The following is a 26,066-nucleotide window of genomic DNA, read 5'->3' on the forward strand; positions in this document are numbered from 1 at the left end:
TGAAAAAACAAGCCTCCTTTTCGTTGGTGAGACGGAAATTGGGGTATAAGGTAACATATGAAATTAGACAAAGTCAACATGTTGGAAAGTTTTACTGACTTGCTGGGTTTTTTCTTAAATTCTCTTATTTTTTTTTTATTTCATCAAATATTTCCCAGTAACATGTAAAGGAATTTTTAACAATCATCTTTAAAAATTTTGAATTCCAAATTCTCTCCCTCCCTCCTTGAGAATGCAAGCACTTTGATTTCAATTACACATGTGAGGCCATGCCAAACACATTTCCATATTAGGCATTTTGCAAAAGAAAACGTAAACAAAATAAAACAATAAAAAATAAAGAAAGCTTCAAAAGTATGCTTCAACCTGCATTCAGAGTTTATCGATTCTCTTTCTGGAGGTGGATACCATTTTCCATCATGAGTCCTTGGAATTGTCTTGGATTATTGCCTTGGTCTTTCCTAGCTGATCATTCTTACAATATTGCTATTACTGTGTACAATGGTCATCTGGTTCTGTTCACTTCACTTTATATCAGTTCATATGAGTCTTCTCAAGTTTTTCTGAAACCATCTGTTTTGTCATTTCTTACAGCACAATAGTATTCCACCCATTCTCCAATTGATGGGCATCCCCTCAATTTCCAATTCTCTGCCACCACAAAAAGAACTGCTAAGATTATTTTGTACAAATAGATCCTTTTCCCTTTTCTTTGACCTCTTTGGGATACAGACCTAGTAGAGGTATTCCTGGGTGCAAGGGTATGCAGAGTTTTATAGCCCTTTTGGCTTACCTCCAAATTGTTCTCCAGAATGGTTGGACTAGTTTACACCACCACCAGCAGTGCATTAGTGTTCCAATTCTTCCACATTCCCTCCAGCATTTGTCGTTTTCCTTTTCTGTCATGTTAGCCAGTCTGATAGGTGTGAGGTGATATCTCAGAGATGTTTTAATTTGCATTTCTCTAATTAGTAGTAATTTAGAGCATTTTTTCATGTGATTATTAATAGCTTTGATTTCTTCTTCAGAAAATTGTTCATATCCTTTTACTAGTTATTAACTGTGGAATGACTTATTTTTATAAATTTGGTTCAGCTCCCTATATATTTGAGAAATGAGGCCTTTATCAGAAAAACTTATTGCCAATTTTTTCCCCAGTTTCCTGTTTTATTTCTAATTTTGGCTGTATTAGCTTTGTTGTACAAAAACTTTAATTTCATGTAACCAAAATTATCTGTTTTACTTCCTATAATCTCTTCTATCTCTTGTTTTGATCATAAACTCTTCCCTTATCCATCTGACAAGTATATTTTTCCATCTCCCCTAATTTATTTATGATATCACCCTTTAAGTCTAAATCATCTAACCATTTTGACCTTATCTTGGTATATTCCGAGATGCTGGTCTATGCCTAGTTCTTGCCAAACCGCTTTCTAGTTTTCCCAGCAATTTCTGTCAAAAGTTAAATTCTTACCCTAAAAGCTTAGATCTTCAGGTTTATCAAACACTAGATTATTATGGTCATTTACTACTATGTATTGTGTACCTAATTCCACTGATCTACCACTCTATATCTTAGCCGGTACCAGATTGTTTTAATGATTACCACTTCATAATACAGTTTGAGATCTGATATTGCTAGGCCACCTTCCTTCACAATTTTTTTTCATTGCTCTCTTTGATATTCTTGACCTTTCGTTCTTCCAGATGAATTTTTTAATTTTTTTCAAGCTCTGTAAAATAATTCTTTGGTAGTTTGATTGGTATGGCACTGAATAAGTAAGTTAATTTAGGTAGAATCATCATTTTCATTATATTGGCTTAACTTACCCATGAGCAAGTAACATCTCTCCAGCTGTTTAGATCTGTCTTTATTTGTGTGAAAGATGCTTTGTAATTGTATTCATGTAATACCTTGCTTTGTCTTGGCAGGTAAACTCCCTAGTATTTTATATTGTCTACAGTAATTTTAAATGGAATTTCTTTTTCTATCTTTTCCTGCTCGGTTTTGTTGGCAATATATAGGAATGCTGATGACTTATGTGGGTTTATTTTATATTCTGCAACTTTGCTGAAGTTGTTTCAACTAGTTTTTTAGTTGCTTCACTAAGTATACCATCATATCATCTGCAAAGAATAATAGTTTTTGTTTCTTCATTGCCTATTTTTATTCCTTCAATTTCTTTTTCTTATTTTATTGCTATAGCTAACATTTCTAGTACAATATTGAATACTAGTGGTGATAACAGACACCCTTGCTTCACTCCTAATTTTATCGGAAAAGCTTCTAGTTTATCCCCATTACAGATAATGCTTTTGGTTTTAGATAAATACTACTTATCATTTTAAGAAAGGTTCAATTGATTCCTATGCTTTCTAGTGTTTTTAATAAGAATGGGTGTTGTGTTTTGTCAAAGGTTTTTCTGCATCTATTGAGCTAATCATTTGGTTTTTGTTGTTATTCTTATTGATATAGTCAATTATATTAATAGCTTTCCTAATATTGAACCAGCCCTGCATTCCTGGCATAAATCCCACCTGGTCAGAGTGCATGATCTTTGTGATATATTGCTGTAATCTTTTTTTTTTTTTTGGTGAAGCAATTGGGGTTAAGTGACTTGCCCAGGGTCATACAGCTAGTGTAATCTTCTTCCTAGTATTTTATAAAAAATGTTTGCATTGATATTCATTAAGAAAATTGGTCTGTAGCTTTCTTTCTCCGTTTTAGTTCTTCCTGGTTTAGGTATCAGCACCAGATTGGTGTCATAAAAGGAATTTGGTAGGATTCCTTCATCTATTTTTCCAAATATGTTATAAGGTATTGGAATTAATTATTCTTCAAATGTTTGATAGAATTCATTTGTGAATCCATCTGGTTCTACAGATTTTTTTCTTAGGTCATTGGTGGCTTCTTGAACTGCTTTTTTTAAGACAGGATTATTTAAGTATTCTATTTCCTCTTCTGTTAATCTGGGCAATTTATATTTTGTAAATATTCATCCATTTCACTTAGGTTGTCAGTTTTACTGGCATATAATTGGGTAAAATAATTCCTAATCGTTGTTTTAAGCTTCAACTTCATTGGTATTCCATTCACTCTTTTCATTTTTATACTAATAATTCAGTTTTCTTCTTTTTTAAATTAAATTAACCAATGGCTTATCTACTTTATTGTTTTTTCATAAAACATTTCCTAGTTTTATTTATTAGTTCAATGGTATTTTTTACTTTCAATTTTATTAATCTCTCCCTTGATTTTCAGGATTTCCATCCTGCTGTTTAATCAGGGATTTTTCATTTGTTCCTTTTCTAGTTCGTTTGTTTGTTTTTTTAGTTGCTTGGCCAAAGCATTGATCTGTTCTTTCTCTCTTTTACTGATGTATACAGTTAGAGATATAAATTCTCCCCTAAGTGCTACTTTGGCTGCATCCTACAAATTTTGGAATGTTGTCTCATTATTGTCATTCTCATTAATGAAGTTATTGATTGTTTCTATGGTTTGTTTGGGGCAGCTAGGGGGCGAAGTGGATAGGGTACTAGGCCAGGAGTCAGGGAGATTCATCTTCCTAATTTCAAATCTGACCTGAGACACTTACTAGCTGTGTGACCCTGGGCAAGTCACTTAACCCTGTTTGCCTCAGCTCCTCATCTGTAAAATGAACTGGAGAAGGACATGGCAAACCACTCCAGTATCTCTGCCAAGAAAACCCCAAATGGGGTCATGAAGAGTTGGACACAACCGAACAACAAAAATTTGTCCTTTGACCCACTCATTCTTTAAGATTAGATTATTTAGCTTCCAAATAGCTTCTACGACTCTTTATTAAGTGTAATTTTTTTGCATTATAGTCCCCAAAGGAAACATTGAATATTCTGCTTTTCTTATTTTAGTTATGAGGTTTTTATGCCTGAACACATTGACCTGTCATTTTTTAATATTTGTTATAAGAAATAGCTTTTGCTAGGTTGGAGAGAAAAGAGAGGCATATTTGGAAATGACTATGATATAAAAGTTAAAGGCATCAATAAAACTTTATAAAAGGAAATAAAAATAAAATGAGGAGGTTAGAATAAATGACCTTTCAATTCTAAGGTTCTGTAATTTATATGTAAAGCCTTTTGAGTATAGATATGCAAGTAACAGTCTCAAGTTCAAAAAGGGGTGTGTGTGTGTGTGTGTGTTTTTAAGGGAAAGGCCTTTCTATAGAACCACATTACCATTTCCTAATACAGAACAGTTTGCTAACCATACTGTGGTCTGAATCTGAGTCCCCTGGTAATGACAAATGAGATCTGGGGTCCCAGATGAAATGAGGAATTGAATCTCACCTCAGTCCTTACTGGAGTTCTACCTCCCTCCACAATCTACAAAATAAGACTTCCAATGTCAAATACATCCTTGCTGTAAACAATCTTACCACATGTCCTAGGGAAAAGATTGGGATGGGCCATACACAGATGTATTCAACTTCCACATACTTATATCCAGAATTGTTTTTTTTTTTACTGGCTTCCTATATAATACCTTAACAGAGTGTTTCCCAGCCCAAAGTGAAGTACAGACTGGTAAAACATCTACATTCTTTACTAAGAATTGCTCCTCCCCCTACAGCTTCAGGGCAAAGAGGGGAAGATGGAGGAAGAAGATGGACCCAATGAATCTCAGTAGTTCAGGGGGACAAGAAAAAGATCAGGGCTGGAAGGCTAAAACAGAGAGAAAGATAAGGAAAAGTTCATTTTCAGTAGATTTTAAGAAGTAAGGGCTTTTGATAGTAAAAGTTTTGTGGACCAGTATGATTTTGTCACACCACAAACGTTTGATGGCAGAACAAAGCAAGCATAGAGATCATTTTGTCCAGTGCTCTCATTTTATAGGTGAGGAAAATAAGGCCCAGGTGTCTTGTCCAATGTCACAGCGAGTAAGGAGGGGGCAAGGCTGGCAATGGACTCCTGACTTCCTGTTCAGCGTTCCTTCTACTCCTCCACACTTCCTCCCTCATAGAGGGCTCTTCCCTGGGGGATTCAGCTTCAGCTCGGGTAGTGAGTTTGGCATGTGTCCAGACCCAGATCAATAAGCTTCCGGGGAAGGTTTGTGGGCTTGTAGTGAGGAAGGAGCCAATTCCCAAGATAAATATATTTGAATTCAAACTTAAGACTTAAAGATGGAAGTTTAGGGACAGGTAGGTTGCACAGTGGATAGAGCTCTGGCCTTGGAGTCAGGAGGACCTGAGTTCAAATCCAGCCTCAGACCCTTGACACTTAATAGCTATGTGACCCTGGGCAAGTCACTTAACCCCGACTGCCTCACCAAAAAGCAAAAAAAAAAAAGATGGAAGTTTATAGGGTCATAGACATAGAGATTTAGAAACAATCAAGGTCACCTAACCCAACCTGTTCATTTTACAGCTGAGAAAACTGAAGACAAGAAAGGCCATGACTTGCCCAAGGTCACACAACTAGGAAGTAACAAAGCCAGAATTGGAACGCAAGGTTCCAGACTTCAAATTCAGTGTTTTTTTCACTTTACCATGTTTGGCCACCCTGGTTCATGAAACCCTAAAAAATCATGCTGGTGGGGAACTTAGAAATAAATGCCCTGGTCCAATTCCTTCCTTGTGGCAAAAGAGGAAACCAAAGTCCAGAAAGGAATAACCGGACGAAAGCCACCCCAGCCAGCTAATCAAGGGCAGGCCCAAACTCAGACTCAAATCCAGGTCCTCCAGCTCTCAATCTGCTGTCCCACATTACCTGCTCTGACTCTCAAATGATCCAACACAGCCCAGCCTCAGCTCAAAGGAAGAAAACAAAATCAAATACATACTCTTGTCTACTCAAAGTGGACGACGGAATGAAAACTAGGAAACTACTAAGGGGGAAAAAAAAGGCTCACCCCCGTTCAGGGATTACAGGGGGATCCCACAGAAGAGGGATCTGTTTCTTTTACATCAACACAGGATTAAATGAGCTCAACCCAAAATATTCTCCACAATCCCAGGATTTAATCTAGATGATTTCTAGATTTCTGGTTTGGGAGTGACTTGATTGGATTGAATTGGTGATTTTCAAAATTTCAATCAACCGAAGCAATTGAAGAGAAAAAAAAAAAGTCAACCCAAATTGGGATATCATTAGCAGAGGAAGCGCCTGGCAAGGAACTCCCTCAATAGGTGTACCTCAGCCACTTTCCTGTTACTTATAGGTAGTTTTAGAGAGTTGCCTGGGGGCACTGAGATAGTTAAGTGACTTGTCCAGGGTCGCCTGGCCAGTTTATGGTAGACTTGGGAAGTACTCCAAGGCCAGGCTCTGCTCTTCGATGCCACGCTGTCTCAAAGTAATGAAGTTTTTAACCAGCTGGAAACCTTAGGCAAAATTCTTTTGGTGAAAAACTTTTAAAATGTCCCTAGATTTAGCATAATTACTCATACTTAAAATGTGTTTTAAAACACAAACTCACTTCACTTCAAAATGTCCCCTTCCAACTGAAAACTCTAATTGCCTGCATATCTGACTTCCTGCATAACACAGAAACAGAGAAACAAGAATAATCACAGGTCTATAAGCATGACCTATGAAGACAGACTGAGAAAGCTCATCTCATTTAGCTGAGAAGAAAGGCCGAGGAAGAAAGGGCACAGTGCATATTATTTGTAAAAACTCACTGCTGGGGGGCCAGGAAAGGATAGTGATTTATTCCTGTTTTGGAAACACACATTGCTAGGTGATCCTTTGATGTTTCTTAGGCTCTGGGAGGCTTGTGCCCCTATCAATAGAAGTCCCTTTAAACCCAGGGAGACATGGGGGTTCAAAGGTGAACAGAGCAAAAGAAAACCTAGGTTAGCTAAGTCTCCTTTGTTGAAAGGGTGAAAACTCCAGTTTTCTCTCCAGGAATGATGCAAAATCTGTCCCCACACAGGCTGTAGAATTTCCCCCTTGGGAACAGTTTAAAAATAGGTTAGAGTTAGTCTGGGTTCAAGAGTCCAAAGCTCTTCAATTGCAATAGATTCTATCAAAGACGTAAGAGGGCTATTCCAGTTCTATTTTCCTAAGTTCTTAAACAACTTAAGAAACCCAAGTTATCCTCCTAACAAATCATAAAATTGACTGTATAAAACGTCCAAACTGCTGGGTATTGGGCCCAAAACAGCCGACTAAATATTTACGATCCTCAGGCAAGCAGAGTTGTTGATGTCTCTTTCAGAGACACAACTCAAGAGCATTCTCACAGTCAACCTCTTTTTAAAAAATGCCACAGGAAATGATGGCCACTGTCCCATGCTCCCTGGAAGCAAATCAAGCTAAGTTTTCCTTTCAGTCCCACAACAAAACACACTAAAGGTAATGATGGCCTTCAGGGGCAGTCCTTCATTCACCATTGAAAAATGAGAAAAGGTGACAAGGTACCAAGACCTGGGTCCCCAAGCTTAAGTCTGGGCAGCCACCCTTTCAAAAGCAGATTCGTTACACAGAAGTCCAGCCCTAAATGGGCTCCTGTCTGCCGCACACATACATAGTCCTCTGAAGTCAACTCCATGTGCCCCATTCCTACCAGCCAAGGCTGTGTCTCTGGAGTTGACAGAGGTTTTCCAAGGAAAATGAACCACTCTGAACTGCAAGCATCCCCTGGACTCATGCTTTCTTGGACAGGGGGAAAAAACCACTTTCTATAAGGTGACTCTATCAGCAACATAAAAGAGAAGGACAATGTACTATCTATGAACTTGGCCCTTGTGCTGTGGTGACAAGGAAAGCCTGAGGCATCTCCTACACCACCTCTTGTGCCCTCTTCTCTTTGGCCCCGGATTAGAACGGCCCCTGCCCCAACATGAGCCCCATTAGCACCTCAATCTTCAGAAGTGCACTAATCCAGGTGAAAAGGCCTTGTGGTTGCCTGCAACAATAATACAAACAACATTAAAAGGGGGAAGCAGTTTAGGTCAAAAGGCTTCTAAAAAACATAGGACATTCAAGTCGGAAGGGGCCCATGGAGATCACTCTATCTGGTTTCTTAATCTGTAACTAAGGAAACTGAGGCTTACATAGGGGAAGCGGTGTCCAAGAGCATATAGCTAGTGAGGAACAAGATCAGGGGTAGAACCCAGATCTCCCACCATCTGGTTCAGGGCTCTTTATATCACATCATGCCTCAGTACTGCTCACTACTCCCTTGTCCTCTTATCTGCAGAGGACCAGAGGTCATGGGAATGCATTTGAGCCAGAAATAAACAGTTCCTTTTCTGCACATCTATAGTAAGCAAAAAGTAACTAGTTAATAAAAAGGTAGCATGGTGTGATTCCTGGAGATAGGAATCCCACCTCCCACATTCACTACTGTGTGACCTCCACAGATGATGTCATTTGACCTTCCTAGGGCTAGGTATCTTCATGGCTAAAATGAGGACAATCAGATCAGCGGTCCCTACCTCACAGGGTTGCCGTGAAGATGAAATCTATAAAGCATTTCGCCAGTCTCAAACACACGACATAAATCTTAGTTATTATTAGAAAGTTTAGAGAGATAAGAACAGTTTCCCTTCAACATTGGTCTACCAGACTATTTCTCCCAGAGAATCCTAATGGTCCTCAAAGTAAAACTAAAGAGTAGATCAAGATTTTAATTTCAACTAGATTCATTATTATGACAAACTTCTTAGTGTCAGATTGCAGATTACCAGTTATCAACATGCTTTAAATTTAAGATGCCAAATTTTAAGATAAGAGAATCTATGGAAAAACCAGGCACCTCAGTCTAGGCCCCTGGATGGTAACCCAGCCTCTAACCCCAGAAGGGGCATCTTAGACAAGTTATAACCTCATGTTATTATTGATCTCCCTCCCAGGGTTTTGTTGGGAAAGAGGAACTTTCACCAAGGATCGTGAAACATTTTGCAAACATAAAGAACAAACAACTGCTGCTGTGGTTGATTCTTTCAACGAGCACATTCTGTTTGCACCCCTACTTCCCTGGCTTCAGCTCTTTCCTGGTCTACACAGCCATGTGATCAGTGATACCAGCTCTTGTCCAGAGAGCCAAGCAATGTAAGGGAGTAAGAGAAGGGGAAGTGCGAAAATCATCTGGGTGAAACATTTATTTATTTAGCCTTAGGTACCAATCCTATATATTACTTGTAACTTCATGCACACCGCTGCCAGACTGATCTTCCTACATAACCATCTTGGATACCCCTTTCCCCAGAATCCCACTGGCTCATCAAAAACTTTCACCAGATCCCCGTTGTCTACAAGATTAAATCTAAACTCCTTGGCCCAAAGCACTCAAGATCCTTCATCAATTTGACACGATCCTCTCTGTCCAATCTGACCCCCATCATTCTTCCAATTCCACGCCACAAGAATATGTCAAGTATCTTCCTGCCTTTGCTCAAACCATTTCACCCTCCTTCTTTCCACTTGTCTAGGTCTTCTTTCCAGACCCAGTTCAAACCCTACCTCCATGAAGCTTTCCCTGACTACCAAATGATCTCTGTGAGGTAGCTAGAGTATGGAATCAGGAAGACCTGAGTGCAAATCCAGCTTCAGATACTTACTAGCTGTGTTATACTGAGCAAGCCACTTAACCTCTCTCAGTTTCCTCAACTGTAAAATGAGGATAATAAAGCACCTACCTCCCAGGTTGTTGTGAATATCAGAAGATATAATATTTGTAAAGAATCTAGAACAGTGCCTGGCAAATTCCCTGGCTTATTCCTTTCCCCTTTTCCCTTTGTGCTTCAAATAATAGCACTTTAGAAGGAATTTCAGCTACACCCCCCCCCTTATTTTTTACAGATGAGGAAGCTTACTGACTATTCCAATCATAAGGCACAATAATGATTTTATGAGCTACTGCAGACTTTTCATGGGCAGGAACAGACAGCACACAGTAGGTACTCAACGTTTATCAATGATATATAGACAAAGAAAAATCCCTCATAGGATATTAAAGAAGGAACTTTAAAGATCCTCTAAGTCCAATCCCTCATTTCACAGTAGAAGAAACTGTTGTTAGGATTCTTTCCACTAAACCACCTGGTAGGCGCCCACTGTCAAAAATCTGCCTTAAATTGGAATGTGAGACTACCCATTTTTAAGTACCACCATCTGAATGTCCAGTAAATGTACTTAAGTTTGGAAATGGACAGCTCACCAAAGTTATGGGACCTATTGTGCTTCATAGCACACAGAGTTCAGAAAGAATATCCTTCAAAAGAAGACTATTTTCAAAGAATCATTTTTTGCTTTGCAGATCACCCAGAAACTTCTTAGATTTTTCAAACCGAAAGCAGCTTACTTATTAGAGCATTGAAGCTGATCTCTTTAAAAGGGATCATGGTTTAACACCACTTCCAAAACTCATTTTAACTGTTCTCTTTCCTGTCCCTCTAAGGGACCTTACTGTCCAAGCAGCATCCTGCAGAGGCAATAACTTAAAATACGTTACAAGAAGGTCTAAACCTTGTCTGTTTATTCTTCCAAGGAAGTTCGGGTCCCATGGCCCAGATTTTATGGTCTGTACAACTAGAAGGGGGAAAAATAATAGCTGTATTTTCACTAACTTCTAACTAAAATTTAACATTGGTCCAGGGACTGGGGAATCCCAAATGCATAGAATCTCAAACTCAGAAAGCATAAGATTTTCCAGAAGGAAAAGTCTATTGTGCAGACACTTAGAGTCCAAGCCTATCCTAGAAGTCCTAACTCCAGTGACTGGGGAGCATACACATACTCACGTCCAAGGCGGACCAAAGCTAGAGGTGAAAAGTAGTAAGCACTGATACTAGAGCTTCGCTGTCACACATAGTCCTATCACAAAGCTCCCTAAGCACCAAGCAGCAGACACTCTTGAGAAGAGATGAAAGGTACTGGAGGGATTCGGTCCCATTCCACAAGCGTTTGTGAAGACCCAGTTATGTGCAAGAAGTAGCCCTGGGGTATACCTTAAGCAACTTCTCCCATTCGGTTCTGTTCATGTTAAATGCCTCTGTAGACCCCAAACCAAGCTCAATCACCCATTGGTAGGACACTCGTGGTCCCCACAAGCCTACACCCTGATCCCTGCTGTGGCTGGGGAGTGCACACAGGGAAGGGGAGCCCATCCAGGCACCCTGCTTGCAAGGGGTGCTCTGGGCCCGGAGCCCGCGCTCCTGCGGCTGCTAGTGAGCTCTTCCGTCCTCGCAGTCCGCGCCCCGGCCAAGGGCAGCTCCTCGCCTGCGCTGGACCCCGCTCCCCCGGCCCCAGAAGACTCGGGAAGAAAGGAGAGCCCCGGCAGCGGGCAGGAGGCCACGCAGCGCAGCGCCAAGTCCAGCGGAGCCCAGCAGGCGCCCCCTCCCGTCCACGCAGAGGCCGGGAGCCCTGGGCCGGCCAGCTGGCTCTGCGCTGCAGGCTCTGCTCTCCGCTCTCCGCGCTCCCCTCCGGCCCCAGCCGCACTCACCTCCACGGCCCGCCCGCCGCAATCCGGCCATCCGCAGAAACGCCTCCCAGAGACTGGGCAGCCTGCGGCACAGGCAGCCAGCGGAACAGGCATCCGCACCCCCAGCTGCAAGCAGGGCTCTGGGGGGAAGGAGAACAGAGCGAGCGCCGCAGAGCCAGGAGCAGATTTGGAAAGAGTGGGGCGTGGAGGAGGTGTGCCTCTGCTCGAGACTGAGCGAAACCGGGGGCGGGGAGGAGGGGGAAGCTGGGGTGGGGGGTGGGGAGGCCGAGGTAGGCGTGCAGGGACCCAAGGAGGGGTGTGTGCAGGATGTAGATGTGAAGGGAGCCGGGATGCAGAGCCGGAAAGTGTGCGAGAGATTCAGTGGGGGTCTGGTGATCGAGCCGGGGATTAGGGGGATTTGGCCCAGGGGTCGTTCTGGGGTAGCTTGCCCAGACTGAGGGGACTCTATTCTCCTTACCTCCTCAGCGTCTGCCCCAGGTTGGTTTACTTTGGGCAGCGGAAAACAAGAAAGGCTGAAACTTTATGTCATTTTCTCACACACACGTGACCCTCCTGAAGTCCAGATGGTTTCAATCATTGAAGGAAAAAAGGGACTTTGCTGGTATGCATGAGCTGGGAGAGTCTGCTCTGAAAAGCTGCCTGAGCAGCTCAAAGGTTTTTCCTTTCTTCTAGTCCGTATGTCTGAGGGAAGCTGGCATAGTCACATAAGGAGGAGGGCCTTTATGCCCTACTACTAATACTACCTGTAGCACCTAATTCAGAAACCACCAGGGAGCAAAGGCTATTTGTCTCCAGCCAGACCAGGGAGGGACAAGTCTGCCCTGGAAGCTCTAAGGACTGTGTGAGAATGAAGCCTAAATACATTATGCAAAACCAAGACCTCCCCAAAATATCATTTAATAATAAGTAGTGGCCTGCTGGGAATTAGCAGTAAGTCTAAACCAAATGATTGATGGAATTCTGCAGAAGCCATACTAAATAGGATAGGATAAAGCAGATGGCAAAGAATCTCGAAACCCACCTAACATTTGAGCCAATAAATATTCTCTAGGTACATTGTTTGGGGGATAAGACTTAGGAAAGAAACAACTTCTCCCTCTCCCCCCCGCCCCAACAAAGTCTTGCAAATAGATGTTAGTATCTCCTTGCAACAATGAAAACTGTCTGGAATTTCACAAACCTAGTTCCATTCTCAAGGAACAAAACGTGGAGAGAATGAAGAGCAAGACCTGAGGCCGGGGCATGTTTCAAAGCACAAGCCAATTCCACTGTCAGGTTTCCTGAAGAAGTATTTACTCAGCTGCAGGGCCTGTATCAAAAAATGATGGAGACTTTCAAATACATACTAGAAATCATTTAACTAATTCATGATCAAATAAGAATAGTGGCAGGAACCAGAGATTACATCTACTTTTTCCCCTTACCAAAGAAGGAGCAATAAAAAAAACCCATTTTTAGCATTAACCCTTTACAACCCATTACAATGTGTCTACTCAAGGTCAATGTGGGCTTCATAGCAGCGGGGGCAGAAGCGAAACAATACCTCGATGGCAACTGTGTGAAAATGTAATCAAGAACTGCACAGGCTGTATTAGTTTCAGATTAAAAGAAACCAAGAGAACCGATGCAATGTTGTGAAACACTAGAAACAATCTGAAAAGAGATTAAACTCAGTAAATCCTGGTAGGGTTGCAGCTTCATCTCACAAAAGTAGACAGAGTCCTTTAGGGGAGCTGAATCCAGTTTTGGGCAGACTTTCCTTAAGCCTGTCTCAACTTTGAGCAAATTTCCCAGTCTGTCAATTGCTCCGTTGCTTAGGTTTTACTACCACATCAAACAGAAAACTGTTTCGTGGGGAACTTCAGAAAATTACCATCATGGGGCATACACAGCCCCAAGTCAATGGCACCTGGAAAAGGAAGGGTTCTTTGAAGGAGCTTCCCAAGTTTCTATTTCCCAAAACCAAGCCTGTTCTATCAGGGAAGCCAAGAGGCAACCAGGAGAAGGAAGAGTATTCAAGAGGCAGTTAGGTGGCACAGTGGATAGAGCACCGGTTCTGGAGTCAGGAGGACATGAGTTCAAATTTGACCTCAGACACATAACACTTACTAGCTATGTGATTCTGGGCAGTCACTTAACCCCAATTGCCTAGCCTGAAAAAAAAAAAAAAGAATATCGAGTATTCGAGGCATGGGTAACATTGAGTAAAAAATGTACAGAGAAGAGAGATGGAGTATCCCCTGTGTGAGGAACTGCAGGGAGGCAGTGTCACTAGATTACAGAGTACATGGAGAGAGGAATAAGAAGACTGAAAAAGCAGGAGGAAGCCGGGTTAGGAAGGGCTTTAAAAGTCAAACTGAGGAACTGATATTTTATCTTTCAGGTCATAGGAAGCCCCTGGCCTTTGTTGATTAGAAGGGTGACATGGCGAGATCTATTCGTCCTAGAGCTGACATTGGTCAAGATCACCAACTTCAAAGAAGCCTACAAAATTTCTCCTAGTGATTGATTTCATCTCTGGCTACTACTAGAAGTCAACTATAAAAGTCAAGTGAGAGGTTGATAATGAGAGATAAATATTCATATAGACAAAGCCCATTCTTTAAAAAAAGAAAAAAAAAAATCTCATAAGCTCATGCTCTTGTTCAGAAGTTAAACTCCAATAAAAATTTTAAAATGTATTACAACAAACTGAACTAATAGCAATGTTGGGCAGCTAGGTGGCACAGTGGATAAAGCACCAGGTCCAGAGTCAGGAAGACCTGAGTTCAAATTTTACCTCAGACATTTATTAGCTTAACCCTATTTGCCTTAGTTTCCTCCTCTGTAAAATGTGCTGGAGAAGGAAATGGCACATCACTCCAGTGTCTTTGCCAAGAAAACTCCACAATGAGGTCACAAAGAGTTGGACACGACTGAGACGACTGAACAACAAAAATAGCCAAGTTGGGCAATTTTATGAAGAACAGAAAGTCATTCATTGTCTGATCTTAGAAAGGCATTACACAATTGGCAGTGTTCTTTTCATGTTGCCATTGTTGACATTAGCTGCAATTTGGACCGAAAAACCATAACACACTTGGCAGATTGCAGAAGATGGTCGCTGCAAACACAATATAACTGTCTATAAGAGAAATGTGGGGTTTCTGATGTCTAATTTAGAGAGCTTTTATATACAAGGAGAGAAAGGCACATTTGAATGTGTTTATAGCTACATTTTCCCCCCAGATCTTTGACTTCATTGGTATTATGGGGAATTCTCAATGTGGAAATTATCTCTAGTAAGGCAGATCGCACCAGATCTGCAGCTTATAGACTTGGAAAGTTTCCTGGAGCATTAAGAAGGTAAGTGACTTGGCCAAGATCACCAAGCTAGTGTCAGAGGTAGGATCTGAACCCAGGTTTTCCTACTTGTGAGGTCACCTAGGGTCTATTATACTACCTGCATCTTTTATAGCAATTATTCTCTACAAATATCTGAATGATATAGTATATATAACATGCATATGTGTATGTATATATATATAAATATACATAAAAATATATATGTATATCTTTCAATAAATCGGCTCTAGTGCCTTCTCATTGTGTCACGTAGGAGACACTCAGAGGCTAAGCCATTGATGAATAAACTCTGGCAGATCCTATCAAATTGCTAAGCCTCTAAGTATGGGCCTGACTACAGATTGTGCATCTGCTGTCTGAGGGCCAGCTGAAGTAAATTCATCAGCAGATGATAGATTTTTTTCAGCTACAGAAAACCACCTATAACTACTAAATCAGGAAAGGCTATTATGCACATCAGAAGAGGAAGTATCAATGCTGATGAAATCAGACTTTCTTGAAGTACTAAGGTAATATACATAGTATCCTAAAAGTCTTAGTACAAATTTAAGCTTTAGCTAAAAACTATTTAATCATAACAAATAAAACTATTTAAGTTATTTTAATTGATAAGCACTGTCTTTATTTTTTATATTTTATTTTTCCCAATTACATATAAAGACAATTTTTAGCATTCTTTTTTTATAAAACTTTGAGTTCCAAATTTCCTCCCTCCTTTCCTTCCCTCTGTCTCCCCAAGATGGTAAGCAATTTGATATAGGTTATATATGTGCAATCATGTAAAACATATTTCCATATTAGTCATGTTGTAAAAGAAGAAACAGACCAAGAGAAAAAATGCAAAAAAATAAAAGAAGTGAAAAATAGTATGCTTTGGTCTGCACTCAGATTCCACCAGTTCTTTCTCTGGAGGTGGATTGCATTTTCACCATGAGTGCTTTGGAATTCTCTTGGACCATTATAATGCTGAAAATAGCTAAGTCATTCACACAATATTGCTGTTACTGTCTACAGTGTTCTCCTAGTTCTGCCCACTTCACTTTGCATCAGGTTTTGTAAGTCTTTCCAGGTTTTTTTCCTGAAATCTGCCTGCTCATCATTTCTTATGGCAAAATCATATACCACAACTTGTTCAGCCATTCCCTGAGTGATATGCATCCCTTCAATATCTGATTCTTTGCCACCAGAAAAAAAGAGCTACTACAAATATTTGTGTACACATAGGTCCTTCCCCCCCCTTTTTTTAAACTCTTTGGGATACAGACCTAGTAGTGGTATTGCTGGACCAAAGGGTATGCACAGTCTTATAGCTCTTTGGCTATAAAATTTCCAGACTGCTCTCCAGAATGGATGGAACAGTTCACAACTCCACCAACAGTGCATTAGTAGCCCTATTTTCCCACATCCCCTCCAACACTTACTATTTTCCTTTCCTGTCATAATTGCCAATCTGATAGGTATGCAGTGGTACCTCAGAGTTATTTTAATTTGCATTTCTCTAATCAATAGTGATTTAGAGCATTTTTATATGACTATAGATAGCTTTGAATTCTTCACCTGAAAACTGCTTGCTTATATCCTTTCACCATTTATCAAATAGGGAATGACTTGTATTCCTATAAATTTGACTCCATTCTCTATATAGTTGAGAAACACAGCCTTTATCAGAGACACTTGCTGTAAAAATTGTTTCTCAGATTTCTGCTTTCTTCTACCTCTATCTTACTATCTGAAAAAAAGGTTTGATATAAATAGAAAGATAGCCCTTCTGCAGAGTAGTCAATAAATACCAGTACTGAAAATCAATTTCTTTAGTTGCATTTCAGCAGCATCAGCCCCATGTCAAGTGGGAACCCTCCTGTCTTGTGAAAGGAAAGGATAAATGGTAGAAGTAAAGAAAAATCTTGGTTGCATTGTTTTTGTTTGTGCAAAAAACTATAATTTAATATAATCACAATCATCCATTGTACATGTCATAATGCTCTCTATCTCTTCTTTGGTCACATTTAAGTTATTAAAGCTAAAACTGAACTAACACTTTTGGGACACCCTGTATAGCTCTTCTCATGCAACAAGTTATGATTCCAATACCCTCAAAATCTTGGTTACCAAATAGGATTTCTCAGAATCACAGCATTAGAGAGCTGGAAGGTACCTCAGAAGCCATCTAGTTCCACTCCAACTCCAAATGGAATCCCTACTCTAGCATATCTCACAAGTCATCATCCAGCTTCTGCTTTAACACTTTAAGAAGAAAAACTCCAGCACCTCTCAGGGCAGTCCATTCTACTTGGGACAACTCTAATTATTAGGAAGCTTCTCCTGACATCAAACCTAATTTTGATTTTCAGCAACTTCCATGAACAAATCCCAGTTCTGCCCTTTAAGACCAGATAGAATGAGCTGAATCACTTTTCCATATGATGACAACCCTTCAAATACTTGAACACAGCTATCATGTCCTCCCTGAGTTCTCTCTTCTCCAGTCTAAACATCCCCCTGTTCCATCAACCAATCCACATATGACATGGACTACTCCAAACCTTTCACTAAATTAGTTGCCTTACTCTAGACACTCCAGTTTGTCAATATCCCTCCTCATCTGCATCACCCAGAACTGAACACAATACTGCAGATGTGGTATGGCCAGGACAGAGTGCAGAGACGTTGTCATCTTAATATTCCTTAAGGTTATGCCTCTCTTAATGCACCCCAAGGTTGCACTCACTTCTTTGACAGTTATGGCTCACTGTCAGTTCATACTGAGTTTTCAGTCCAGTAAAACAGCCTGGATCTTTTTCAAATAAACTTCTATCTAACCCTGCCTTGCTCATCCTGTACTTGTGAAGTTGATTTGAAGCCAAGTATAAGATTTTTACATTCATTTCTATTGACCTTCATCTTACTGGATTTAGCTCAATATTTGATCCTGCTGAGATTTTTTGGGGGATCCTGTTATCCAGTTTGTTAGCTAGATTCCCCCAATACACACACAGATTGGTTACATCCACAAATTTAATGAGCATGCCACCAATATCTTTATCCAAGTTATTGATAAAAATGTTCATCTTGAGAATAAACATCTTTATTGAACTTGAATAATCTCTATTCCTATGGCGTCTTCATCCAACTGGTGAGTTCCTCTCTGAACCTCCATTTAAGGAAGCACCCACAAGAGCCATCATACTCTCTTCAAACCTGCACCAGCTCATGATGCCCCAGATCATCTCCCCATCATGCCCCAGCTAGAGTACTTTCCCTCCCCCCATCTTTTTCAGCTCTTTTTTTTGTATTGTTTTTCCCTACTAGAATATAAGCTCCATAAGGCAGGGACTGTCTGCTGTTTGCCAGTATTTGTGTTCCCAGGGCTTACAGAATGCCTGGTATATGCTTTATCTAGCTACCTAGCCTGACTCATTTGTCTCATCCTCTCTTCCACATCTTCTACCCCTAAGCCATTTCCTCTTTATTAACCTTAATTAGCCAAACTAAACTTTCTTATGTTCTGGAAACAGTAGCCTTAGACATTTTGTGAAGGTAACTATAATATATCCCATATAATGTATAACTATAATAGTCATCTTTCTTGGAAGTCAGAGCAGCATGGTTATAGTTAAGGGACTGTTAACAGTTTCATGTTTGAGGGATGTGGAATTAAACTATTTAATTCTTTACTTTTGATACTGTTTGGGTGATAGAATGGCAAAAAAAAAATCCCTGCCCTCATGGAGCTCACATTCTAATAGGGGTGACAACAAGCAATCAACCATGTGTAGACAACATATACAGAGTGCAAATGTGAGATAGTCTCAGAGGAAAGGTAGAGTGGCTATGGATGTGATCAAGATAGGTCTCTTATAGAAGGCTGGATTTGAGCTAAGCCTTGAAGAAAGCCAGGGCAATCAGGAAGGAGAGGTGAGGAGGCATGGTAGACAGCCAGAGAAAAGCATCAGATTGGGAGATGGAGTGTCATGTGAAAACAAACAACAAGTAAGCCAATATCCCTGGACTGCAGAGTATGTGGAGAAGAGTTACAGGTAAGAAATCTGGAAAGGCAGAAAGAGACTATGTAGTGAAGGACTTTAGATGCCAAAGAGATTACTTTATAAATACACCTGGAGGCAATAGGGAACCACTGAAGTTTGTTGAGTAGTGGGGTGACATGGTCAGCCCTTGAATTTGGTAGCTGAGTGGAGGGCAGAGTAGAGAAGGGAAAGACCAGGCAGAGAAACCAACCAGAAAGCTACTGCAATAGTCCAGACAAGAGGTGATGAGGGCTTGCACCAGGGTAGTGATAGACAGGGACATAAATGAGAGATGTTGTGAAGGTAGAAAGGACAAGATTTGGCAGTATGCAGGTGAATGTGAATGAGGAGCTGAGGATGACACAGAGGTTCTGAGCCTGCATGACTGGGAGAATGGTAGGACCCTTGACAGGAACATGGAAGTTCCAAAGTTCAAAAGAGAGAACGGTTCAGGAGTCGGGAGAGAGGAAGATAATAAGTTCTGTTTGGGATATGTTGAGTTTGAAATGCCCATGAGATATCCAATTCAAAATGCCCAAAAGGCAGATGAACACACAAGACCAGAGCTCAGGAGAGAGATCAGGGCTAGATATTTAGACTTGGGAATCAACTGCATAGAGATGATAACTGAACCCATGATAGCTGATGAGATCCCAAGTATGAGAGAATGTTGTCCTTCATTTTGGAAGAAGACCAGTGACACCACAGGGTGATACATGAAGTTATCAACCTCACTCCTTCCAGAGTCACTGAGGGCCAGTGGTAAGACAAAAATCAGGACAACTGGCAATGGCCCAGGATGCACTGGATGACCTTGGTGTCTTTAATATCTGACCAAGATCTATGCACTACACAGCTCTTACTTCAATGGGAACTCAGTAAACAGGCTCAGGTTTTTTTGGTGAAGTATGAGGAAAGATTTTCAGCTGAGAGGCTTGAATAGGGATGAAAAGTTTTGGAATAGTCACTATTGTGACTGGGGAATCAAATTGATTAAGGGGGTTTAAAAGGATTGTCCAGCTGCAGTAAGGGTCTAGTTGAATTTATGAAAGACATTTGTAGTGGACATAGTTATATTGTTTTGTGACTTTTCTCTAGATTGCTTCAGCAGCATAGGAATAGGAGTGCAGGCAGTGGAGGGCTATGGCACGATGCAACCAGAAACAGGACAGGAGGGCAAGGTATTTGAATGTAGAGGAGAGTGTAAAATTCAACAGATTCGCCAAGGTGGTGATATAGTCAACAAATCAACAAGCATTTATCAAGCATTTAATATGTGCCAGGCACTGTGCTAAGATAAGAAAGGAAAGAGATTGTAGCCAGCACAGGGGTGATGGCCCAAGAGAGAGCGAAAGGGTGCAGTGATTGGAAGTCACAGTGGGAAAAATAACAACAACAACAACAACAATAATAATAGCTAATATTTATAAGGCACTTACTATGTACCAGGCACTGTCCTAAGTGCTTTACAATTATTATCCCATTTGATCCTCACAACTACTCTGGGAGGTAGGTACTATCCCCATTTTACAGATGAGAAAACTGAAGCAAAAAGAGGTTAAGTGACTTGCATAAGTCACACAGCTAATAAGTGTCTGAGTCTAGATTTGAACTCTGGTCTTCCTGACTCCAGGCCTGACACTATATCCACTGTGTCACCTAGCTGCATGGAATAATAAAAGTTTATGACCATATAAAGCAATTTCAGAGTTCATGAACATGGAAATAGAAAATATATGTGACAGTAAAATCAATGGTATGACCATCTCTATGTGTAGCTAAGGTGTAACAGAGGAACTGGGAAGCTGAGGCATTTAAGGAAGCATCAACTTGAACACTGAAGCCCTCTATCTACCGTGAGGGGAGGAATAGGGGTAGAGTGAAAGATTGCAAACCAGGCACTTGGCTAATTTAGGAAAGAAGGAAAAATGTCTTGGGGGTGGGGGAGCAATAGATAATGGCCACCAGGATCTAAACTGCATGATAAATTTAAATACTGTGAACATCAAAAGCGAAGTTTCTGAGTGATAGTAGGAGAGGGTGAATTTGAAAGTGGTAATAGGAAGTATAACCCCCATGACCAGGGAGTGGAGAGTATGATTGAAAAGTCCAACCAGTACTAGAATGTGTGGTCAGTAACATGTAATTTCAACAGGAGAAAGCCAGGTCTCAGTGAATGCTAAAAGAGGTCAGTGGTAAGAAAGGAAGAGGTTCAAGATGGAAGAAAGGGTGTTAATTACAGAGCAGTAATTCTAGGGGCACAGTGGGAGAGATGAGTAAATATGGAATAGGGCATTTCAGAATAAGGTTACAATGAACAGGAATAAGGGAAAAGACAGTTGATGATAAGGAATGGGGCATGACTACCTTGAGGTAGGCATTCAGAACCACTGGGGTCAGGAGAGTATGAAGAAGTGAGATTATGCTAATCATTGAGGAAAGAGTCAGGCTGGAAAGGCTAATGCCTAAGTGGAAACAAAGTCGATGTCCACTGATTGGGGAATGGCTAAACAAATTGCAGCACATGAATATTATGGAATATTTCTGTACCACAAGAAACAATTAATTGAAAAATTCAGAGAAGCATGGAAAGACATATGCTGTCAATGAAGTAAGCAAAGGCAGGGAAAAAAATTTGCACAGTGACAGCAACATAGATGGAAAGAACAACAACAAGGAAACTAAATGCTGTGTAGCTGTCATAACCAAGCTTAGCACCAAAGAGATGAAAAAATACATACTTCCCTCCCTTCTTCACAGAGGTGGCGGATTAGGAGCACGGAATACAGAACGTGATACCAAACTCCGTTGATAGGCTGGTCAGTTTTGCTAAGCTATCCCCCCTCCCTTTTCATTCTTTGCTACAAGGGATGGGTTTCTGGCAGGAGCAAGGGAAAATATATATTTGGAAACAAAGGTAACTAAAAACAAAACATATCAGTAATATTGAATTTTTAAAAGTTAATTAGAAGTGTTTTGTTTTTCCTTTTGTTGGAGTTGGAGTGGGGGAAGGGAATAGATTTTTTTCTAAATGAAGTTTAGAAAGTATGATATTACCTACAGTCAGTTTATAGGATTAGGTTTGTAGATGCAGCTCTCATGAAGCAGTTTATTTTTCCTTAGGTAATCTGCCTGCAATTAGTGTCTGCTGAAAACAAGTTAGCAGTCACACACTGGTTACCCAATAAATGAGCATGACTTTGGGCTTAAAAAGAATAGAATGTAAGCTCTTGGAGAGGAAGAACAATTTGTCAGTCAGTCAATAAACATTTATTATCTATTATGTGCCGGTTTTTGTGCTAAGCGATGGAAGCACACATACTAAAAAGAAAGACGTTCCCCTTCCTTCAAGAAGCTTATAATCTAATGGAGGAAGACACACAAAAGGAGGCTGGAAAACTAGGGAAAGGAGAAAGAATGAGATGCGTGATGAAATCTAAAAGAGTGCCGCTGGCGGTCCAGGACACCCTCCTTGAATGAGGCTGTGGGAGGAGCTCTTTGCTCCTGCCCTTCAATCAGAGACAGTACTGAAGGTAGTAATGAGGAGCTGGGTACGAAGGCTGATGCAAACTTGCAGGATAATGAGGCTACTGAACATGTCTTTGCCATCCCAGTGTGTAGCACATGGGAAACACTATAATACCTTCCTCTTTTTATGTATGAAAAGGAAGCTCTATGTTCTAATTTCTAAGGACAAACATTAAAGAAGAATGTAGGTCAAAGGTTAAGAACAAATTGTTCTCATAAGGATTTCACACTATTAGCAACCATGGGAAGACAATCACTAATAATAAGAAAAATGCAGATCAAATAACTTTAAGGTTTGATCATGTTCAGAAAATTGGAAAATGCAATAACAAATTGGAATAGTCAATACTGGAAGGGTTGTGGAAATATGAGCACACTAGCACGTTGTTGGTGGAATTATAAATTGGCTCAACCATTCTGGAAAACAATTTGGAATTATGCAAAAAGATTGACTAAAATAACTATACCCTTTGGCCCAGAGATCCACCACTAGGCATATACCCCAAGAAGATCAGTGACAAAAAGAAAAGCCCCACTTATACTAAAATAATTACAGCATCACTTTTTGTGGCAGCAAAGGACTAGAAATCAAATAGCTTGCCCTTTGGTAGAGGAAAGGCTAAAGAAATTATGGTATATGAATGTAATGGAATATTATTGTATTATAGAAAACAATATGAGGTAGACAGAGAATCACCGGAAGACATATGAACTGATGCAAAGTAAACAGAACCAGGAAAACAATATACACAACTACAATAATATAAATTGAATTAATAGCAAAACAAATCAATAAAAACTGAATCCTTTGTAATTATAATGACCAAGCTTAGCCTCAAATATAAGATATGCAAAAATGGGGGGACTATAGATGTAACACATGATGGCTAATTTTGTTGAGTTTTTTTTTTATTCTTTATTATATGGTATGGTTCTCTGGGAGAGGATTTGGTGAAAAATACAGTTAGAAATGTAGATAATGTAAAAACAAAAGACATCAATAAAATGTATTTTAAGAAAGGTAAGGAATGCTAACAACTTTTTTAAAAGCTTAATGGCAGGTAGTTTAAAACATAATAATGTAGACAGTCCTAAACAGTAATTTCTTAAAAAAAAAAAAAACAACCTCTAGATACAATGAGGTACCTTGCTAATCATTTACTGTCATCAATTTCAGTTTAATTTAACCTTGGTCTTCCCCACATAACTCACATCAAAGAGAACCTCCTTTTTTAACTCACCCTGAATCCTTTTTATGTCACAACTGCCCCCCCTTTGAGGTCTATTCACAAAATATAGGCTTTCACACCAATTTGGCATCAAAAGGTCCAGGCTATTTTTCTCCAGCTGCTATCACTTCTTCCTTCAGTCATAACCACCAACAATCCATTTACCCTTCTTGGTTATTAGAGTTAATTAAAGGAGTGGCATTGTCATTTCCTCTAGCTCCTTTCCACTCTCCTCTAACTTCTTTCTACATAAGCAGTAGAATAGAGGTAGAGGGTGTCAGAGGAGAGTTTAAATCAAGAAGTGCATCTTTGTCAAAGTCTATGACTTTTTCCAACTAAAAAAGAGATTAATCTTTCTTCTCTTCCAAAAGAAATTGAGTTTAGAAACCTGGGTCTTCTGTGAAGTGAAATTTTTTAATATGATACCATTGCAAGAGGTGTATACATACTATCATAGCAACTATTAAATTTCTTTCCTAAGCAAGTACAGTCAGATTGGGCACATGAGCCTTTGCAAGGTACATACTCAGAACTACTTTCTACAGGACTTTGTATCCCTACCAGATCATTACTATTTTGAACATTTAAACAGAAAAATTAACAACATTTTAAATCAGATACTTAAAAGTGTTTTAAAAGGAGAAGATAAAGTATTTCCATACTATAGACTTAAGTACAGTAGTAAAGCCACAAGAAAAATGACTGAATACACTTTCTTTTGAAATGGTACCATCTCTGTGGACTAATAGAAAAAATTCTAACAATTGACTATATTTTTACTCAAAGAAATACTCCTTAAATTTGAAACTGTCAGGCGATACTGTCTGTCTGTTTGTCTCTCTGTCTCTCTCTCTCTGTCTGTCTGTCTGTCTCTCTCTCTCTCTCTCTTTCTCCCAAATACAAAGGAGGCTATGCTCTAATCTAGAGTGAGGTCAAGGGCCCATGTCTATTCCACTGCCAATTTGCAGCATCAGCAGAATTGCAACCTGCAGTTTGCTTGTGGGCATTCTGATGCATAATTTTTGACTTTACCAGATAGCTTTAGAGAGCAATTTTGGTAAACATGCAGATGCGATTATAAAATGCCACATCTGTTTGTAAATAGCTTCCTGATTTTCATAAGTTTTTTTTCTGACATAGTCCCACCAATGAATAGTTCCTTCTGCTATTGGGCTGATAGACAAAAAGAATGGAAATCTGGAGGGAATTTTGGCATACAGAAAGAGACAGACAGAAAGTCAGTAGAGATTCTTCTCCTAGAAGTTCTGCTGGAGTTAAGAAAAAAAATCTTTAATGTTATGGAAAAGGAAAGATGAATAACAGCACTAAGACAATAAGGTATTCTCAATCCCTTATCAGTTTAATGAAAATTTATTACTAGGTTATATTTCTATGGTTATTTTACCTTCTGGTTCTAAGACTTCAGGGCAGTTTTCTTTTATGATTTCCTGAAAGATACTGTCCAGGCTCTTTTTTTCGTCATGATTTTCAGGCAGGCCAATGATTTTTAAATTGTCTCTCCTGGATCGATTTTCCAGGTCAGTTGTTTTACCAAATAAGGTATTTTATGTTTTCATCCATTTTTTCATTTTTTTGTTTCTGTTTGACTGATTCTTGCTCTCTCATAGAGTCATTAGTTTCCATTTGTCCGATTCTAGTTTTTAACAGATTTTTTTCTTCTGTTAGTTTTTGTACTTCCTTCTTCAATTGGCCAATTGTATTTTTAAGGGATTTGTTTTCTTCAGTGTACTTTTTTTCCAGTTTGCCAATTGTGTTTTTTTAGGGACTTGTTTTCTTCAGTGTACTTTTTTTCCAATTGGCTAATTGTATTTTTTAAGGACTCTTCTACCTCTCTCATTAGACTTTTAAAATCCTTCTTGAGCTCTTCTAAGAAGGCTTTTTGGGCTTCAGACCAGTTCATGTTCCCTTTTGATGTTACAGATGTGGGTTTGTCGACAATGTTGTTGTCTTCAAGATTTCTGTCTTGATCTCTACTCTTCTCATAGTATGAATCTATGGTACATTTCTTTTTACTCATAGTTTCTTTATTTCCTGGCCTTTAAAGAGATTGAGCTCTCCTGCTGGGGACCAGAGGGCACTGACCCAAGCTTCTTGTGTTGGGAGCCTAGGTCTTGGTCACTGGCTTTGTGTGCTGGGGCCTCTTATGTTGGTAATTGGAGGCTGTAGGGTTTTGGCAGCTTACCTCATGTTGGTCTGGAATCAGCAAGACTGGAACTTTCAGGCAATTCTAGGTTGCCTGCTTTTCCTTTCCTTTAGCTTTCTTCAGCTCCTTTTAGATGGGTGCTGCAGGGTGTTTATCTGCCTGGGGTCCCTTGCAATGCTGCCTCCCTCATTTCTGCTAATGCACTGGGAGATTCCTTTGTGGTAGAGTGCCAAGGCACCTGGTGGTTTTCTGAGCTGATTTTCACCGGTTACCCCACCCTCACTGAAAGCACTCAGAGGTCCAAGTGTTGGTGTTTGCCTGCTCTACCACCTGGGCTTCAGGATCTC

The 26,066-nt window shown here is 40.0% G+C and overlaps 1 protein-coding gene across 3 annotated transcripts in view; it reads right to left on the reverse strand.

Moving 5' to 3' along the window:
* DENND2B (DENN domain containing 2B) overlaps positions 1 to 11,972 on the reverse strand; it is a 207,670-nt gene extending 195,698 nt beyond the window's left edge. The window contains exon 1 of one of the 3 annotated variants that reach the window (XM_021002004.2): positions 11,886 to 11,972. The gene's annotated coding sequence lies outside the window, so the exon portion shown is untranslated. Of the gene's footprint in view, positions 1 to 11,428; positions 11,537 to 11,885 lie in introns of those variants that run through there. The other 2 variants (XM_021002007.2, XM_021002003.2) reach the window with 2 other exon arrangements.
* Positions 11,973 to 26,066: the final 14,094 nt, after the last annotated feature.

The sequence above is a fragment of the Phascolarctos cinereus genome, unplaced genomic scaffold, assembly GCF_003287225.1.
Source record: "Phascolarctos cinereus isolate Bilbo 61053 unplaced genomic scaffold, phaCin_HiC Scaffold_9;HRSCAF=440, whole genome shotgun sequence".
Lineage (NCBI taxonomy): Eukaryota > Metazoa > Chordata > Mammalia > Diprotodontia > Phascolarctidae > Phascolarctos > Phascolarctos cinereus.